Source organism: Pagrus pagrus, assembly GCF_965226575.1.
Source record: "Pagrus pagrus genome assembly, chromosome: 15".
Taxonomy (NCBI): Eukaryota; Metazoa; Chordata; class Actinopteri; order Spariformes; family Sparidae; genus Pagrus; species Pagrus pagrus.
Window position 1 is genome coordinate 4,698,566 of NC_140199.1, and position 21,523 is coordinate 4,720,088.

Consider the following 21,523-nt stretch of genomic DNA (forward strand, 5'->3'; position numbering starts at 1 on the left):
CTTTAACAAGGTGAAAGGAGCCGGTGTTTTAGCATACAAAGCAGGCTGATCTGCTACACGACAATGATGACAGCATGATGATGATTGGGGTTACCCTTGAGGGATATTACCAACACTGAATAACAATGATTTGTTATAGTGCTCTGCCGATGATGAAGGTGTCGGTGACAGATTTATGCTGAAAACCATGACGCTGCTGATGGTGCTGTAAATTACGATTGCACTTCTGCTGTCACTTTCTTTCTAATGCACACACGAGTTAACACATTCTTCTTGTTAATTAGACTCATTGTTTCAAAAAAAGCCTTTTGGGTTTTAGATGTGGAGTAAATATTACGTTATTAAAAAGTCTCCTCTGTTTTATTAAACTGTTTGAGTCTGTTGACAACTTGTTCGCACAGAGCTGAATAAAAATGTGTCGGCAAACATCATTTCCCAGGAAACGCTGAACAGGATCTAAAGCAATTAAACGCAGCCGATATTAATCCAACATGTGTGAACTGTCATGTGTAGGAGGTCACGTTCGAAAACGACAGTGCCCCCCCCCCACCACCATCATGTGAAACGTCTCATAATTTTAAGTCGTAAAAATGTCAAAATCTTCAGCCTATTGCTGGTGTGGGAAAAAAAACACATTTAATTTCTAGCAAGAGTCTTTTCAGTTAAAGCTACTGGCTCTGATCTTTAGTTACTGCAAAAAAAAAAAAAAAAAAAGATGGATAGGAGGTTAATTATTGCAGAGTCTCGGTCCTCGGAGCTGTGTGATCTCTCACTGCACATTTATAAAGATGTGGATAAAAGAAATGTGGCACAGAAGATAAAGGCAGTTTTTTGGCCTTTTGATATTTAGCCATTACGTCGTTATAAAATAGCTCCCTCGCAGTATTTTTCCTCATCTCTTCACTCATGTACCATCACACCCACATAATTACTAGATGGAAGGGAACACATTCTGTTAAAAAAAAAAAAATCTTATGTTACTAAGCTGCTTTCTTCTGTTATTTTAGCCTTATTCACCCAGTGAAAGCTGGCACAAATTGCACATTTTCATTGCGGCGACGCCACGCTTCACACTCACACAGGGGAGCTGCTCTGTACAGCCACTCAGCACCACCACAGACCTTGTAACCGCCCCACTGGGACAGGGCCTGGGTTAAGTAGCTTGCTCAAGGGCTTCTCGCTGGTAGTTACTGATGGAGGTGAGCACATGTCCTGTTCATCACGCCGCCCAGACAACACTTCAGGTGATCTGGGAATGGAAACATAAAAGGCAGTGGCTTACAAATGTCTTCAAAACCCATTTGTGACCAATTCTAAAGTTCAGTAATCTTCAGGCCCCTGAACCCAGACTTTGAAAGAAAAACCTCAGCTAGCTCACTTGGTTTCAATCAGAGCTGTGAGCATGTGCTGCTCCAGACACTTGACACAAGTCTTGAGGGATAAGGTCACCCAGGAGAGAAAATTCTGTCATTATCTACTCGCCCCAATGCTGATGGGAAGATAAAGTCCGGTGAAGTTTTGTAGTTTGTGAAAAGTTTCTGGTTCTTCACAGCAAAGCAGTACGGCTTTAAGGTCTGCGACATACCGCTGCACATAGGCTGCCCGTTTTATGACACTTTCTTTGTGTTACAAACGTTATGCTATCATAGCAACAGCGAGGCGACCATTATATAACAGTAACTGGTTATTTAAAGCTGATATTTATCTGGCTGACTCTCCAGTTAGAGACACAGTCCCATAAACAAAGCGTCTCAGTTGCCTGAAGAGTCCTTGTGAGCACACTTTACTGTACCTCTGCCCACATTTGAAGTCCCACTGTGTGCACTGGAAGCAGGAACACATTAACCGTCCTGATGTATGTAAATAATGGACGAGGTGAAAGACAGGACACCTTGGACTGCGATACTGTGGTTATACAACCACTAAAGAATAAGAGAGTGGCTGAGTTCAAATCCTTTTTTTTTTTTGAAAAGTTTGTTTGCAGCCCCTGAGTTTCATTCCACTGTGAGCGAACTGGTAACATCACTCTTGCCACAGAGTACTGAATAAAACTACTTTAAAAACACTGGCTGGCAACCCTTACCATTCATCTCGATGAAATAATATGTCAAGCGATGTTTTCTTCTGCGTTTTTAATAGTTTCTGGGCAATAATGCAGTAGAAGCATAGGTTAAATCATACTTGTTATGATTAAATCTCATCTTGTCATGGTGGTCGCTCATAAAAAATAGATGTAACGACACCATACGTGTTCTGAAAGTGATACCTCATAGCAACATTTAATATTTAAAGCTAAATTTGTTTTTTAAGCGTAGATCTGCAGTGTGCATGTGCAGGGCTGCCACCTCTAGTTGAGATAGACAACATTTCAACTAATCAAAGCTATAATCCTTGTTTTTTTATCTGATTTTCTGCTGTCCGTGTGTGATGTAAACTGTTAGAAATCACAGTGAAAGCTGAAACCAGAGTTATTTTTCCTTTTTAGAATAGAACTTACAACAGTACCGACTAAATCAACAGATGAAAAAAATAACTTATTTATATTTTACTCACTCGACTCCTGTGTTTCTACAGTGCAGGGCAGAAATGCAATACATTTGGAAAGACAGCGAGGGCAGTACGAACACAGTTTGAAAAAAGTCATAAATCTCTGCTGGAGCCCTCGCCCTGCTGCTGCTGTCTTTGTTGATGCAGTTCATGGCTTGAAAACATATTTTAAACTTAAAAATCTGTTATCAGAGGTTGAGAAATTAGGTTTGGAAACACTTTCTGACAGCTTTACATGTATTTAGAGGTTTGTTTGGGAAGTTGCTGATGTTTAAATGTGCATGAGACATTTCTTTCTTGTGTTTTGTGCAGCGCTCTTGATCAAAAAGTCAAACCTATCACTTCTTATGTGTTTGTTTCCAAAGATCTCTCCTCTTACTCCATCTACTGCTAATTACATGCACTACATAATGAGACACACTGTACATTCAATTATGAGACATAACATATCTAATTACGCCGTAATCACATAATGTATAATGTCTTTGAACCCTTTTCTCCTCAATAAACACGACTTCCTACATGTGATTAATCTAAATCGCCCTCTCCTCCTTCTCTCAGGCAGATCTGTGTCGCCGTGCAGAGGAGAAAACCCTCAACGTCTTCGGCCCCAGTAATGAGCTAAAGGTGCGTTGCCATTTTTGTTTCCTGTGTGTGTGTGTGTGTGTGTGTGTGTGTGTTGAATCAAACGAGCTGTGAATTGGCGCTGACACATCAGGCACCACCAGCCTGTTTAGCATTCTGTTAAACCGGTTGCGTCTCTTTCAGAGAGATGGAGAGCAGCTCAGAGTGATTAGTCGAAGTGCACCGTTTTCTTTCTGAGAGTTTTATCTCAAATTCTTTGACTCGTTCTTTCTTTGCTTTGTGCTTTCATGATGTTTTGTTGTGTTTCCTCGCTTTCTTTCTTCCTAATGGCATTCCTCTGTTCCTGCCTCCGTCTCTCTCTGTACTGATCTCCGTCCTTCATGGTTAATAGAAAATTATCCTGACTTGTTTAGCTTGTATTTGCCTACAGCAGCTTGTTAAAGAGGACTTGTAAGAATGCATATTTAACATGATCTCATGCCTGAAAAATGTAGCTTACAACGCATTTGCCCTCTGGGCACGTGTACCCAAAGTCACCGTATCGCACACCTCACATCTCCCATACTAAGCATTTTTTCCGTTCGCCTGGAAAAAAAAAGTTGAATAGATTAAAAGGCAGATCTAATCGATCCTGAGTGTGCTTATCAGTGGCTGGCAGGCTGACGAGCCGATTTCAGAACAGCACATTGTAATCCTTCAACTGCAGGTTGGAAACTGGAAAAAGACAAATAGGTAGAACGACTCACAGAGAGCCGAACAGACGGGGAAAACAAATCACTGTATGTTTTGATTAAAGGCCAGTGTGTGGGATGTAGTGGGATCAATCAGCATTAAAGGAATATGATATTTATTATTATGTTTACATTAGTGTATAATCACCTGAAGATAAGAATCATGTTTCCAGGGATGCTGGAGGTCAGTTACAGTTGTGGTCGCCGAGAGGAATTTGAATGAAGAGGAAAACTTTAATCAAAAAGTTATTAACAACGATTCACAACAATTAGAAAACATGCTGCACGACACCAGACAGCAAACCTGAACACCAACATACTATAGATCAAAGCAGCCAGCAACTACAGTCAACAACAGCAAGGAGATAATGTCAGTCGTGAACTTCTGGTCTTATTCTCTTGCTCCCTCTTCCTCACTGTCTCTCTTTCAATACTTTCAATCTGCATCACACTTCTTTTAACAAGTGATGGTTTCTGCAGCCCTCTCAGCGTCCCTACATCCTGCTTCTATGTTGTTACCTTAGAATGAGGATGGATCTAGAGAGGGGCCTTTCGCATTTCCTGCGCTCTCTCTAGCCACCACAGGGGAAAGTGAGATGAGTTGTACAACCCATGATGCCACTAAATCTTACACACTGGACCCTTTAAGTCACCACGGCACACAACAGACAAATAAATTGTTCAAGCACCACGGACTGAAATTCACATCATGATTACGGATGTTTATATTAACAATTAACAACTCATTTCCACCAAGGACCAACAGAATCGCTGTCTATGTATCGGTCACAATTGACTCGTTATTAACCAAACATCGCATCGGCCAACGAGTGCCGTTCACATCAGACTCCAGATGTATAATGAACTTAAATTAATCAGTATGCTGTGTGTATGAGAGTAATTAGACTCCAGATTAAATGCATGGGCACATTATCTGTCGTTTACCGCCACCTATCAATCCATCCATTCACTAATAGCATGCATCCAATTAATCCTGGGTTTCAGTGTCTGTCTTGAGGTGTAAATAATGTTCTTTCATCCAGCCATCAATAGTTGTTGTGGGAACACCGTCTCCACAAAGGAGGAGAATGACCTCATTTATGGAAACTGAACAGGAGTAGCAGTTATCGCAGGCTTAAGTGTTGTCCTTTTAAAAACTCACATCAGCGAGACATAAACGAAGACTTGAGCTCTTCCTCCATCTGGTTTTCGCCTGGATTAAACTTTGAGGTCGCCTGCGAAACGTCTCCTCATTGACATCTATTGATCCGGCTCGTAACTTATTATGATTCTTGGTTTTCAAAGGGGTTTGGCGAGGCCGTGCGCTGATTGGATGTTTAACCTTCTGACCTCCTAACCAAGATCTGAGCACATATCCCATAATAGGACGCATTCATCCAGATGACCTCTTCTGTCACCGCGACAACTCAGCAGCAGGCGAAACTGACAAAGACATCCTGTGTGTGCGTGCTTTGCAGAAAGAGATAGAAATGGAACAAAAGTGCTTATCTGAACCAGTCTCAGGTCACATCACCCCTCTCTCCTCTCTCTCTCTCTGATTAGCAGCTTCTCCTTTTCGCTGTCAAAAGAAAGCAACAAATTCACCGTCCGTGTGTGTGTGTGTGTGTGTGTGTGTGTGTGTGTGTGTGTGCGTGCGTGCATGCGGCAGCCCTGGGGCTATGTTCCTCAGTTATTTCAGTCAATAGCGAGTTCACACACACACACAGTGACAGCAGGAGGACATTAGGACAAGCATCCATTCTCTCTGGTCGTTTGTTGTGTTTCCATGAGACGAGGAGAAAGTTTCTAAATTACGCTCTATTTCAGCGCACAGGCACCTCCAGCACAGAGCTCTGCCTCAGCCAAAAGGCTTCAGGCTCGGTAGAATTAATCTTGTCTGGCGGCAGCGCCGCAAAACTTTAGCTGCAATCCTCGGCACGCCAACTCCAAGTTCAGTGAGACACACTTGTCATCACAGTAGTTACAGGGAAATGTCAAGAATAAGTCCACATCTCTCTCAGACAGAAGAAGCTCTTCTGCTGCTACATTGCCACTTTGGCTTTGTTTGCATGCAGAACGTGTGTACAGTGTAATTATTTGACTTGCGTGCTGATTTTGCATGTGTTAACTAAAGCAAATGTAAAGCTTACAGCAGCATCATTGCAGATTAAGCGTAGCTGCAGTGCAACGATTTCCAAAATGAGATATTGAAGTGAGAATTCCCCTGAAACGATTGTTGTGCTTCTGCCAAAAGCAAACACCAAACCCACATCAAAAACCCCAGATTTTTGATCTTATAATGATCTGATATTCTCTGTGTAAGACACTTGTGCCTCAAAAAGTGGGTCAATCGGGTCACAATGGCTTCTCTCAGCATATGCGCCTTGTTACTTGTGCATTTGTTTGTACTTGTTCCAAGTCTGGAGCACGACGGACTGTTGTCGGGGATGTTATTCATCAGTTGTGGGGCTTTTATAGTCATGCGTTGATTGTGTAAGCGAGAGGAAAAACATGATTTCAACATGCACAGGGATGCAGCTGTGATGACAGGCACATTGATAGATGTTTAAAAGGAGGCTGATGCTCTTAAAAAAGATGTTGTTTGAATGAAAGTCTTTAAATTACAAATTGTCTTTGAAAGGAAACCAGACAGAGATCAAGCTCTGTTTAATGTCACGCTGGCAGTTGGAAATCATTTCCTCAACCTAAAGAAAAATGTCTGGCATTTGCAAAACATGGCCGTGAATGTTAACACAACAAGCAGAAAATGCGACGTGCGGCAGTTTCCTGTATATGATTAACACATAAAGTCGATGGAGGGTGCAACGCAGGCCCTGATAAGCCTTTTTTCTCGAGAGCGGAACGTAGAGTAGGAAAATGTCGCTAAAACTCGCTAACTATCAGACTCATATATCTTTAAAAATGTGACACTGATGGGTGTCTGGCAGGATAGATAAGGAGCAGGAATTAGAGAGGAGACGATTCCTTCAAGAGGGATTTACACAAACACACATGGTGTGAGTTTTAATGCCCTCTACCAGTATTGATTACCCTGCAGTCTGACTGATTGAGGTCTAGATATAGAAAAGCACACATCAATAAAAAATACTCTGAAAAACCTGAGGAGAGTTTTGAAGACGCTGCCCTTTCCCATCCAGCCTCCCACACACACACACACACACACACACACACACACACACACGCATATGAACAGCTTCCATGTGATTAAATTATTCTTGAAGTCCAGTGAGCCGCTCCAGTGACAGTCAGTAAAAACCCTCCAAAAATTGTCTGAGCTCTCCGACTGATCCAAGGCTGTTTCTCTTTGAAGCTGTTACAAACTAAATTTACATGTCAGGAGTTGAAAAGCGGGCAGATAAAAGCTAAATTAAACCAAATGAAAAAAAAATAAACCTTGACCACTTCTGATCTTTTGGGTACAAACACAAATCCAGCTGACCACCTGCTTGAATACGATTGGTCTGCTCATAACTTAATTAGAGATTTTGGTTGTTTTCCATAGACTGCTCCCATCCCCCATCCATCATCTGACGCCGTCTTACTGGGATATTGGATGTTGGGTGTTTATTACTCATGTACTCGTGGATGTTGCAAGGCCGGAGTGCAATAAAAAACCGACGGCGCCCGTGATTAATTAGCTGCAGAGGCTCATTAGCACCTGTTGATTGTGGGGCCACTTAAGAATGACAAAAAGGGTGGATTTTTTAAGCTGCAGACAGGCTGAGCTGTTGGTGGTGATGATGGGTGGATGAATCATCAGAAAATGGCGAGAGGCTACGTACCAGGCATCTCTGAAAACATCAATCTTTTAATGGAACCTTCTCAGATAAAAACGACTGCCCTCTCTTGCTTGCTCGAGCTGCCATCACTTCTCTGGGATCATTCGAGGGTAACAGAAGCACGTCACTACAAATGCTGTCTGGACGCTGACTGTGGCTTTGATGCTTCTGTGGATGTCTTTTGTAATATTTGCAATGCGGTGGTTTAAAGCTTACACTACTCTTGCACTCAGCCTTTCGCCCATTCTGAATAAGAGCATCAGCTTAATGCTTAAAACTGAGCGTGGAGTACATTACATCAGAAGTTTTGCGAAGACAGACTTGTTCAGCTTTGGATCATTCTCAACCGCACACAAATACCAAAGTGCGGACGGCACAGTAGTCTGTATGTGAGCGATGATGAACCTATTGTGAGGACTGACACTCACAAAATGGCAAAATTGCAGTCTCATTTCATGAAATATCGAGCAATTTGAAATTCCTCCCTGTTAGAGCGCTAACACTGGCATTAAATTAAAAACTACAACTGAATGTCACTGACATTTTTCCGATGTATGCCCTGGGCACCTTCGGAGATTGGCCAATTAAAATGGCAGCTGGAAAGATGAACTCTAATACCCAACAATCGTGAAATGCCATGCCAGAAAACACTTTGTAACCACAAAGAGGAAGGCAAAACACATCACAGACGGCCTTGATTAGCTGCTGTTTAGGACACTGTTTGGATTTCTTTCTGAAACTTTTGTCTTCTGTTAATCGAATATTTTCCATCCTCGTGTCATTTTGACATATGTTAACACTGTAACCAAACACTGTCAATAACCACATGCAAACCACCTGTAGAGACCCTCCTGCTAACTAGGTTCTGACAAAGAGTTGAAGACATACGGACAAGCAGCACATGCTGTGTGATTTCCAACACAATCGCCGGAATAAATGTTAGCTAAGTATGTTTCTGTAAAACCACAGATAAGTTCAAACTTAACGCTTCTTTTATCCGTTTTTTTAATTTTCTATTTCATTTAACGCTGTGCTTATGTTCTGCTTAGGTTAAGGCACAACAACCACTTGGTTAGGGTTAGGAAAATATATTTTTTGATTCAAAATACACGTTATGGTTGCAAAAAACAGCTGGAAATGTCCCCAGGTCTCCTTAAAATAACTCCAAGTTTTGTTGCCACAAAAACAGCTGGAGATGGTCCACCTTCTCATGAAAAAATTGTTGGTTTTGGTTGCCACAAAAACAGCTGAAAATCTCCCCACAGAGTCGAACTAAAAGTATAAAATGGACATGAGAAGTCGTCTGTCTGAGACAAAGATGTAAAACCTCTCCCTTGATGCATTTGATCAAGTAAGCAGAGGGAGGTTTAAGTGCAGCTAGGCTTCAGCATGTCAGCGGAGCTCATTTTAATTTATGGTTTGTTCATATTTAAATTCTAACTGCATATTCTGTAAAATTGCATCATTCATATTTGCCTGTTTATTGCAATTACAATTGCCACATTGTTTTAGCTCCCTCCACTGTCCCTGTGGGGGACAAGAAATCATTCATTTACTTCATCGTGATATAAAAATATTTTCTCTCCAAGCCCTTAAAAGTGCATAATCTGTAAGTTTGTTGTTTAAATGCGATCAAACATGTTAAATCTCATTATCATTCAGAAAAAGAAAGAAAATAAAAATGACTGGTATTAATTGATAATGACGATAGTTTTACGACCCTGTCCATCAAACTCCTAACACGACCTCTGAAGTGAATCTACCTGACATCAGACTTTCATTTGGCATGAACAGAGTGACCCAACTACGCCTCATCTCTCTGTTGCAGTCTGATTTTGTGTCAAAATCTGTCCTAGATGTTTGCTTATAAAACAGCGGCACAGGTAATGACGTGAGCTTTGGGGAACAGTGATGAGATCTGGTGACAATGTTTAATTTGAGAGCTTAAGGGATCTGCTATCAGGAGAAAATGGCATTTTCTGAATGGAGGGAAATTGCTTTTTCGGAGGCACTCAAAGGATGCAAGATGTGGAGTTATCCTCCGATATGAGATTACAGGTTTGGCTTGATCAACCAAGCCACAAAGCCACCTGCACTGGATTTCATAAGAAGTAGAAAAAACAATAATTTGTGACCCAAATGTTTGTTATTGCTTTTCAAACATAGGTGAACCATCACACATGGATTTTCCTTTTCTCACAAATTTGTATTTTTTATTTAATTTTAAAGATCAGATGACAGCTTTCTTCCTTCTTCCAATATGCAGACCTTTCATGGATTTCATTTTAATTCTCCTCTGCTCTGCGTTGGCCTTTATCTGTGCCGTTGTGCTCTGAATTTGTATTCACTGCTCTGCTCCGTCATGTTCGGCTCTTCTTTGCTCTTTTTCCCGTTCTGCATTTCATTGCGCCGTTTTGCTCTGTTCTGCCCTCTTTTGTTCATCCGTCTATACATGCCGCTCTGTTCCGCGTGCAGGAAATCAAATGTAAATATCCTATAAGCATCATCACACAGCTCAGAGCCCTGCTCAGCAACAAGGAAAAAGAGAGAGAGAGGAAGGAAAGGAAGATAAAGAATGAGCAGATAAATGTGTTTGCGCTGAGATTACCACGCATCATAAACCCATAAAACCCTGCAAAGGGAGGGAGAAGATGGTGAATCGGCGACGGAGGGAATTCAACAAGGGACGGACATGAAGGGGAGAACGAAGGGATGCAGACTGAGAGCAGGAAAACAAAGAGAGCTGAGAGGGAGGAAACGTGAAGATCAGGAGGGAGCAGGGAGAAATGTCAGAAGGCAGAGAATCTGAAATACCGACAGATACAGAGAGAGAAAAAACAAATGTAAGCCCCTGGGGATTAACTCTCTCATTTCTCTATGGGGAAGAATGGAAAAAAAGAGGATTTCCACCTCCTATCCTCTCAGCCTCCCTTTTGATATCTCTCTCTCTCTCTTTCTGTCTCATATTCTAATATCTTTAGTCTCTATTCATCGTGTTGCAACAGACTCGCTGAGCTCGCCAAAGCATGAGCACACAACGCTAACCTAGCTGGACACAAATCCCTCGCTGTTGCTCTTTTTTTCTCCCGCGTCAGTGGATCAATTAAAGTTGATCAACATCATCATCCATTATTTGTTCTTCCTCGTAATTCCACTTTGTTTGTTCAGGACTTGAAGGAAGCATAAATTCCTTTTACCTGCCTCTTTTCTCCTCCATCTGCCGTGGTTTTTGGCAGCTGCGTAACTGTTGCACGGGGCCAATAACGCACAACAGCGCTCATCATTGTTGTGGTCGGTTTAACGAGCTTTGCTAATAAGATGAATGAGCTTCCTGCTGATCGGTTAATGGCGCATTCGCTGGACCTCCGCAGTGTAGTAATTCACAGTTTTCTCATAAAAAAGGCTGAAATGAAGGTTGATTTAAGTACGGGTGCCAGATCGGAGGTTTTACAGCAGCAATGTTCTGGCACGGCAACACATTCAACAGATTATAGAGTTTTTCCAGTTAAACTCCCTTGTGCATTTGTTTGTTTTGTCTATTTTGAAAGCAAGTTTTATTGACTGCGTTCATTCTTGAACATCTGACATGTTACTGCTCACTCTAAAGGTCTTGATATATACAGTATAAACAGAAACCCGTTTCAGTTATGGCTAAACACTTTGCATTTTGTGTCATACGTCATTTTCTTTTGCATAGTTTGAATACAAATAACTTTTTTTTTTTTTTTTAATCTGTCCTCTGCCAGTTTAGCTTGCAACATGGATTTTTGAGAATACTTTTAAGGACTTAGTGTTCAAGCAATTCTTAAAAGAAAGTAGGTGATGTTTCAGTGCGACCATATTTCAAGGCCAGCTTTCTGTGACTGTCATTCGTAAGTTTTTTTTTGCAGCGTTCATGGTTCAGCTCAATTTGGATCCTCTTGTCGAGAAACACTTCCGACATGTGTGGGGATCACGGTGCTTTCACACGGCTGTTCAAACGGGATAGAAAATAAACAGTTTCACAGCTGTAGTGTGAAACGGGTTTTAAAGTGAATCTCAAGCCTCTGCAGCAGTGTCTCAAGTTACTCGCCACCCTTCCTCATCTACACTTCACTCCAGTTCTCCATAGAAGAATCTGCTGTGTACTTCCCTGTTCCTCTCCTTCTTCTTCATTATCTATTTTTTTCAACCACCCTTTGCTTTTGTGGTTATCAATACTTGAAGCTCAAATGTTATACAGTTGTGTTCCAGATATGTTCCTATGCTATGTTCCTTTAACTTGAAATAATGCCCGATGTCACTCCAGATGTTCACTATCCATAATCGTTTTAGTTGTTGATCAATCAGGAAGTGGTGAAATGAGGACGATTTCGTCAGATTTCCTGCGTTTATAAGACATAAGGCAGCATAACATTATCCCAGCATTTGAGTTTCCCACCCTGAGCGTAAACATCCGAGGAAAATGGCCGGTGTGATTACAGTCTACTTTTATACTTCACCTGAATTACACTTCAGCACCGTGAAGTTGCTGTAAGTGACTAATTCATATTCCTGCACGTCGCTTCAATCATGGACTGGCACTGCTGCAAAATAGGTGCAGGAGCTGCTATTTCTGGACAATCTCATGCCTTGAATATGAAGTCATCTGGCTGTCCTTCGAATCAGTCTTCAACTGTTGTTTTTCTGTCAACAGTCCACACCAGCTCCGCACACAGAGACACAGATTTGGCCCGAGCAGAAGAATCTCAATGTCATGCAGCCTCTCCAACCCCTTTGTGCATATTTGAAGAGGCACACATGAGATCCGGCCACAGTGCACTTATGGCAAGCTGACAGACTTTATTGCAGTAGAAGTATAAATCCTTCTATATGTTTGCTTTATATCCCAACCGCCATTTTTTATTTTTTTTTTCTTGTGGTTCTGTGGCCTCTCTCTTTTTTCTCCCTCCTACCTTTCTTCATTTCTTTGCGGTCATCTGTCCCTGCTCCCCGAGCCTTTAAGAATCCGAAGTATTTTATTTTTCCTTTAGCCTCAAATCAATTCCAGACGCCACCGTTTCCTGCCCCCCCACCTCTCGCTTTCTCTCCCTCCCTTAGGGGCTATAGACCAAAAACCACACACACAAACACACACACAGACAGAAGCAGAGTGAGAAAGACAGAGTGAGCTAAAGGCACAGAGAGTCTCAGGTTTTTCGCTTGCTTTTCCATAGCATAAATTCCTTTAAACTTTCCACCCTCCCTCGTTTCTTTTCCAGGAATTGTGCGCGTTTTTTAAGTATTATGATTAAGCAGCATCTTCTCCCCATGACTATTCCCTTCCTCTCACCGTGTTTGTCTTGGCGCGTCTCCCGTCGTGCTCATCTGTCTTTTTATCTCTCAGATTAAAAGCTGCGGTGGCGGTGTCATGAATCTCTCGCGATGGAGTGTGTACGTGTCTGTGACCTCTGAACCTGAGATGTCTCCAGAGAGTTGTTTTTGAAGTACTTCAATCATTAACCATGTGTGGATGCGTACACACATGAGGTAGAAGAAGACTGGATGATTGATTCTGGACGGTTTTTTTTTGTTTTTTTTTGTCTGGCTGCTTCTGAGGGTCATGAGCCGTTCTCTCAAAGAGAGAGAGATGAAAAAGTACAAATGGGACACACAAAAACATAAAACCTGTGATGTTGTGCAGCACCGTGTGATTATCCATTTTCGTTTCCCATCCCTAAGTATATTCTCGTAGTGCTCCGCCATAATTACAGAGTCATTCTAACGCTGTAATGCACAGCTATAATTGCTGCGATGGATCCTGCTGGACTGTGACAGAAAAAAAGAAGAAAAAGAGGAGAAAAAAAGATGAGAGATATACAGAGAGGACGAAGAGAGAAAGTGGGAGAAAGCAAACCGACAAAGGGAGAAGGAGAAAGAACAATTAAAGTGCTGGTTAATTAAAGACCTCCCTCCAAGACCTCGCTCACAATCTTTCCGTTTAACCAAAGTCAATTCTAACATGGTTAGTACCATGTTTTTACACAACATCGCCTGTTTTTAATTTTCACATTTCTAATTGTAGCGTTGGGCATTTTGGAGATTACTCGTCATAATTAACTGCGAGAGTCTCTAATGCGGAGTTCGTCCTTCCAATTGTCGGGAGTGAAAGGCCTTATAGTCACAAAGTTGAGGCCAATGAAGGAGGCATCCCCATGCAGGCCACTAGCCAATAAACAGCGGTCAGCAGGCTAATTGGAGCTGCATTGTTTCGCCCTCGAGCTTAACTGTTTCTCATCAGCTCGTCTGTTGTTTTTACTGTCTATTTCGGCTGCTCATTTAGAGGGAACAGAGAGAGCTGATTGGTTCGGTCATCAACTCGCTTTAAGCCCAGAGGATTTCCTCCAGGATTGAAATGCCAAATCAGGAACACAGCAGAGTGACGAGCCCTGCTGAAGTAATTCAGCCCATTAGAGCCATTGTTTGTGTTTTCATTATGTTTCACTGCACTCAAAACTTATTTTTCTTCCCCAAAATTAATTGTCCGAGCTTTTTTATTGAAGGGGGGATGTTAGGAACGGTTGACAGGTTTGTGAACGCTACAATGGCGCAGTCCTTTTTCTTTCGGTTATGGTACAAGTTCCCAAAAACATCCATTTACAATGTTTAAGTCAGGTCATCAAATACGGACACTTCGGGTTGGAGTGCGAGCCGAGCCGTTAACCCAAAGCTTCAGTATTTAATGATCCGGGGATGAGACGGTTGATGGCTGAGTCTCATTCCCAACTTGTCAAATACTGACGCTTTGGGTTGGTGAAAGACTGGAACGACCAACCCAAAGCATCCAAAGCAAACATTTTTATCCTTTTTTTTACATTTTGTTGCTTCAAATTTTAATTAATTTAACCATAATTACAACTCTGTCTGTGTTGGAAATACTGGTTTTGTGTTGCAATCAATTCCTTTGATTAAATGATATGTAAAAAATGATGAGGCAGCTGTCTTTATAGGAGGTGAAGCAAGTTCACAGCGATGTACACAGTAAATAATACCGGTTATTGAATCGATTGAAAGGAACATGTTTGCCAAATGATTGTAAAAAGCCATCTCTGTCTCGTTAGCAGAGAGAATTGCTTTGATTGCACATAATTTACCACCAATTGCATATTATTTCCATACAAATTAGTGTGATTCTCAGTAATTGAGGACGCCACTAAAAAATGAGCAAAACAGAAATACACATGTAAACTGAGTTTATTTTCACGGAATAAAGTACTTTAAACTGAATAAATTAGCTCTGGGTGTGAACTAGACTTCCCCAAACACAACAATGGCGGCGTTAATTAGGTGCTAGTTAGCTGCACGCAAACAAATGGAAGTTTGCTGTCAACACATTGTTTGTCTTCAATAACAGCTTTGTGTACTTAGCATTTCTCAAATTTGCATAACTCGTCACAACACTTTTTTTGTTCAGCCAACAACACTGAATTTCCAATGAGGGGGATTAATTAAGTGATCCCTCCTCTTCCTAATTCTTCTGATACCAGTGTTGGAAAAGTTACTCCTAGTTTCTGTCTCTAAAATTGTCGTAGTTCGGGCTGCAAAATTCTTGATAATTGTTTCTAGCAAAGCAGAGACTACTACTCGCCTACGAAATCACCCGAATCATTTCAGAATGAGTCATTATTTCCAAAGACTAAACTCGAGCTATTCCAGTTATCTGTTTTTTTTCATATTGAAATTTAATATAGAGGAAAAAACAAAATACCACAATGTCAGTTTATTAAAATACAGCACATTCCTGGTTGTAATGGTGCTAATACGACATTTCTTTGATAGAAGTAACAAGAGGTGATTTATGAACGAGGCAGTAAGTAGAGGTCTGTCTTCAGTGCGCAACTGTTCTTCTGTGGATGACAAAGACTTGGAAAGATTATTTTTTCCTGTTGCTGATCTGTTCTTGTGGTCAACTGGGAATCACCGAACTGCTTCCAAACTATTCTCCGAGGACCACAACGTTAAAACTAATTGGCTTTCAAGCAAAGTGAGTCCATATTCACTTAGGATGATGTTGCCCCTCTTCCCCACAGGGGAATCGGTTGATGCTTTTGTGTCTCCCAAGAGGAAAGAGATCTGCTTCGCTGAGGAAACTGATCCTCTTCAGACTCTTCTCTCCATCACAAATCTATCTAAGTGCCACGACACAAAGTGCATTACCTTTAGAGAGAGATGGCTAACAAGCCACCTTTTTCACTGCACCACCTCAAAAGCACGGTCTTATCAAAGTCAGCGATCAGGGTAAGTGAAGTCTTGCCGAGTACCTTTGACTGGGCTTTGTTCTGTGTTCGGTGTGTGGTTGAGGGAAAAAGGCAAATCATTAAGTTGTCTTCCACAAGGTCAACTGTCTGACAAAGTAAAAATGCTGACGAAGCATAACAAATCGCCTAATAACAAACTGCACATTGATCAGATTACATAATTATTGAATTTCTGAATAACTCTCATTTTTGACTTCCACGTTCTGGACGATAAACAGCACAAGATCGTTCAGTAACTCATTCCCTTTCATGTAAAAAAGATACTAATGACGTTAAAATGCGGTTGATTAAAGAAATTAGTACAGTAACAAACTGTGTGTGTGTGTGTGTGTGTTGGGTGGGTGGGTGTGTGTGCGTTTGTGTGTAAACAGCAGACGTGGGGTCTTGTGGGTGGTAATTAGCACTTGAATTTCACTAATGGCTTAACAGGAATCAGCACACTCTACACACGTACAGGCACACCAACAAATTTCATAACACACATAAGAGACACACACACACACCTACTGCGAGGACTAACACTGCAGTAACCATGGGTCTGTTCAGTTGCTAGGCTCTCATTAATACCTATTTTTGCGAATGCTGAGAAAGCTTTGCAGCTTTTTCTTTGTAATCGCTATACACCCCCCCCCCCCCACACACACACACACACACGCACACACACGCACACACAGGCCTATTAGTTCCTCTAATTGAAAGGCAATTAAGCCTCAGGTTTCGTGGTGTGAGCTAAACGCCGGGTGTCTGTTTTCGGCGCCGCTCTGTTTTTTAAGCTTTTAACAGACCACAAAGAGCCGGCCACCGAAACGAGACACCCAAAGTGAAGTTTAATACATCGGCTGTCTTGCTCTCTGGCTGTCTGTCGGTCACTCTGTAAGTTTTCTGTATCTCTCTCTGTCCTCTCAGCCTCTTTGTCTGTAGTCCTTGGTTTTCATGCGATCATCTCCCCCCTAGAAAGAATTATAATGATGAGAAATGCTTATCAAGCCAGTATGTTCTACTGGAAATCTTGTTTTCTTGCATTTTTACCTAATTTTCCAAAAACTAATGCCCTTGATTCAACCCAGCAGACAGGAAACAATGATGACGTGTGGTCTTTGCAGCATCTCAAAAGTGTGTGTAAAATTCACTTGACAGTCGCTGGACAGGAACATGACCTCTACTTTGTGTTTATTTCTGTTGAGTTTTGCCGTTCTTCTGTTCACCCTCCCTCCTCTTCGTCCTCTGGTTGGGTTCATTTCATCCCATCCCTTTATCTTGTTAAATCTCTCTTTCCAGAACATGTCACAGACATTTAAAGGAAAAAAAAAAAAGAAGAAAAAACTTACGGTCTGCAGCTTTGCATCCACAGCAGAGAAGCTCTGGGATTTGTTTTGGAGAGTAGGGGTGGATTTATACAGTAAGAAAAATCTCATTTTAAACCTCATATGACCCCCTTCTCTCATCCCAGCATAAGCATGGAACAAAACACCACATCTGGTTCAAATAGTGTTCAGGGTTATCGAGGGGTCCGGTGGCTGGAGGGGGCTTCGGTTTGAGTGAATGCTTACAGGTTTGGTCATGGAAATAGCCAATCCTGTGTTCTGGTGTCCTTGGGTGCATCTTATCAGGCAAGATCTTCCTTGTCAATTTACCATAAATACGGTAATTAGGGTAATTTTCCTTTGTCATGATTTTAAAATATACAGATTTGTTCAACCCGATCACCAGAATAAAAGTTTCTGCAAACCACATATATGTTGAAACTTTACATTCCTTTACATTGGAAGTTTATTTTTTAAGTTTCTTTATGTTCAACTTTAAATTTTATGTTGCCATTTTTATGCTCTGGTTAGGTTTAGGCAAAGGATCATATCATATTTTGGCTTAAAATACCTGCTTTGGTCGCCACGAACTCAGTTTGCCAAAAATACTGGTATTTGTCCCAAAGTTTGCTTGAAAATTCTTGTGGTTTTATGCTTACAAATGTTGAAATGCAGCCTTGAACTGTGGTCACTGGCTTGGTAGCCATCTTGCCTGCAGCTCCACCGCCATCCCCTCCACCGCCTGACATGAAAGTCGGTTCATACACATGTAATGTGAACATGATATGACAATTAATGTTGCAATGTCAATACGTATCAGTGGTGTGCAGAAACGTTACCTTCCTCTGGTGACGGTGGGGATTTCGTTGCCTCAACAAAACTCAAGTTCGAATGAGGCTGTTTCCCACAATTCCCTGCTGTACCACCATCTTGGTTCATGTCAGAACAGACTCGCCATCCTGCCAAATGACGCCAATGTGGCAGGAACAAACGATGATACAGTGGCTGTGAGAACACAGAGGGGACAAATGTCGCCTCCAGGCTGCGCCGTGGGAACAAACAACACATTTTACATCCATTCTGTGTTCATGTCGGCCGGCTAGTTAACTCCAGACATAATCCTTTAGTTTCGAGGCTCGGGGACACTTCATGTTCACTGTGGTCAGTTCAGACTCGCAAAAATGTGAGTCAGCAACAGAGTTGTGTAAAGTCATGGCAGCCATGCTTTGTTAAAACTCAACTTTGCCAGTGTTTACAGGAGCCAAACATCACCTGAGAAAGCTAAATAATAAAAAATGGGTTTGGAGATTTATACGGGGGATGATCTGGGACCATCTTTGATTTTCAAGATCAAACTAAGTCCATGTTTGAAAGGCCTTGTCCAATTTGAGAAGGAACAAGGCTGCACAAGGAAAAATCCCAACAAATATACCCGTAGCTCTCCTTCTTTCTCCTGTAATTCTCATATGTATGTATTATTCCCTTTGTACACAATGTGCAGACAAGGTACAGCAAGTCCACTGTTTGCCTTCATATCCCTGACACAGGCAATATGTGGAGACAGGAGGAAAGAGAATGAAAAGACACACAAAGTCAGCCACGGACGGGGATATATATCTCATTCGTACATGAATGAATCACCTTTATTACTATTGAACCCTTGAGAGAAAGAAGGAGATAGAGAAAGTTGGAGCAAAAGGTATGGGGGGGGGGGGAAAGCAGAGTTAAGTCTGTATTTTTCTTTTCTTCAAAAGATTTTCCAGTGTTATTTCAGTGCTGCTGTTGGAGGTTTGGCTCAGCAAAGAGAGAGAGAGAGAGAGAGAGCAGTCGAGACAGAGACGCCGACAGAGGGAGTGCTGAGAGCTGAGAGGACGGCGGGATTGAGAGAGGCGGAGACAAAGTGGGAGTTGAGGAAGGAGAAAGAGCCAAAGAGACTTCGTTGTTGCTCAACGGTCGAGTCTTAGAGACACAACTCTCCCACATGTCTACAAATAGAGACAGAGAATGAGTAAAAGGCATCGTAGTGGTGGAAATAAACACGGTTTAATGATATTTATTGAACACTAGGTTTGATATATTGTGAACAGAGATAAAACCATAACATTTGATTGTGCAGAAACAGGAGAGCAGACTGAAAACAGGTATAGGATAAAATACCATAAAGACCTTTGAGAAATTGCCTCCATTCATTCACAGATGGCAAAATCCTCCTATTTGTTTTTGTTGGGTTTTTTTTTTCGGTTCCGGAGGTAATCACCGACTGAAGCAGCACAGCGTGAGACAACCAGAGAGAGAGGAAGAAAGAGAGCATGACAAACAGAGACACACATTTACCTACTTAAAGAAACCTTTCACTGCCTTTCAGACCCCGACTCTCTGTTAAACACTTTTTAATCATGGTGTTACGAAGATTAAAAGACTGATTTCTATGCTAAACTATCAGTCAATATCAGACAACAAAATATTCTTACGAGTTTTTCCAACTTGTCACTTCCCTCTAACACCACCTGATTATTTAATCACAGCTGCACGCAGAGATTCATGTTCACAGATAATCTCAGTCACACAAAAAACGGTCGTTAAGTGTCTCTCAATTAAAACAAAAGACCCTGAGTAGCGTGAGAGCTGTCTTCATTGTCGAACAGCCACCATTTTTGCTCAGGCAGAAAATGTTCACAGACGAGATAAAGTTTGACTCACATTTATGTTTAGTCACGTACGCTGACTTCCCTCCTCTCTCTCCAGGAAGTCGTACCGACAGCTGACCAGATAAAAAGGACGGCTACTTGAATAAAATTACGCATTTCTCCGAGTTTGAACATAGTTGGAAACATTTGGGATAATTTAAAAACAAACAGTTCTGTTGCTTTTAGAGATTTAAGGGCTGAAATGTAGACAGTCAGTCTTATTCATGCACAAATGCACCCTCGTGATTGGTCGGTCAGTGAGGATACGTCAGCCTGCATTCTTTTTAAAACTACTGCTCTGACCTCTGTGACACACACACACACACACACACACACACACACAGGGTCTAGCTGCCGTCTAATGTTGGCCAATGAATCACAGCAGTCAAGTCCAACACTTGACTCATGGATTCACAGCATCGCTATGAGCCCAAGGGAGCAGTGCACACACACACGCACACACACATATGCTGTTCAGTATTCTAATGCGACTCTTGAGTCATGTATTCAGACAGAGGAAGTGGTCTGGCCAAAAGGCATGCTCGCCCTGGGGAGCCATTATCACTGTCTGTTTCTGTGTTGCATTTTCTTTTCTCCGTCTCTCTCTTTTTTCTTTGCAGCTCTCGGGGCCATTAGGGAGGTCAGTGAAGGGAAAGAAAACTAAGAAAGAATACGCGACATGCAGGAAAATAAAATATTTTTAATCAATAAATGCAGATGAAGCTCTAGACTAACGTCTGAACTCAGCACATCTGTCTCCTTTTGAACATACAGGAATTAAACTGAGCAAAAAGGACATTTAAATTGTGTTGTTAAGTCAGTTTCCAGCATTTGCTTCATTTGAATTCAACAGCGAGGTCATTTCATTTGTCATCAAACAAGTCACACGTTATCATGTTCACAGCCACGCTGAGTATTTCTGAGCCGTCACTCTGTTCGCTGCTATCAATCTGTTTTATTATTTTGTTTTTTCACGTCGCTTGACTTGACAGTCTTTTCAGACGAATAACAGATGACCGGTAGCGGGGTATCAGGGATATCGGTGAAAGCAATTTATTTTGGAGTTGCTGTTTTTTTTTTTTACTTGTTAAATAAAGCAGACACTTAATTTGACACATAAATGACAGTCTGAGAGCTCGTTAATAGATTCAGCATAGCAGGTGTCAGCTCGTTGCACAACAAGTGAGCGCCGGGGTTTATAATTGTTTCGGTGTTGTTGTTTTTCAGACTCCTTTCAAGTTTTGCCTCGTTCTCTGATCAACTTCACAAATGATTTCACCTGTGACAAGTGACGATTTCCAGGAATAGATTTTCCCTAAATGTTTTGCTTTTGTGTTTGTGTTGTAAATTTGTTAGCCAGTCTTAAGTTTCTCAACTGAGATCCAACACAGAAAAACCAGCCAGATTATTTGCAAACAATGGTTTTAAAAGGGGCACTATGTAGTTTTGGAGGTCAGTTTGTTCAGTCAAAGAGATTTTGTTTATACAGTTTGTTTAGGCAATTCCCTAAACCACATAGTGCACCTTTACATTATTCAATATTTAAGCCTACAAAATGGAAAAATTATGCAAGAAAGTCCTGACAGAGTTACT

The 21,523-nt window shown here is 41.5% G+C and overlaps 1 protein-coding gene across 1 annotated transcript in view; it reads left to right on the forward strand.

Moving 5' to 3' along the window:
• cdh11 (cadherin 11, type 2, OB-cadherin (osteoblast)) overlaps positions 1 to 21,523 on the forward strand; it is a 96,285-nt gene that overhangs the window by 41,016 nt on the left and 33,746 nt on the right. The window contains exon 2 of the mRNA XM_084376247.1: positions 3,109 to 3,174. The gene's annotated coding sequence lies outside the window, so the exon portion shown is untranslated. The remainder of the gene's footprint in view (positions 1 to 3,108; positions 3,175 to 21,523) is intronic.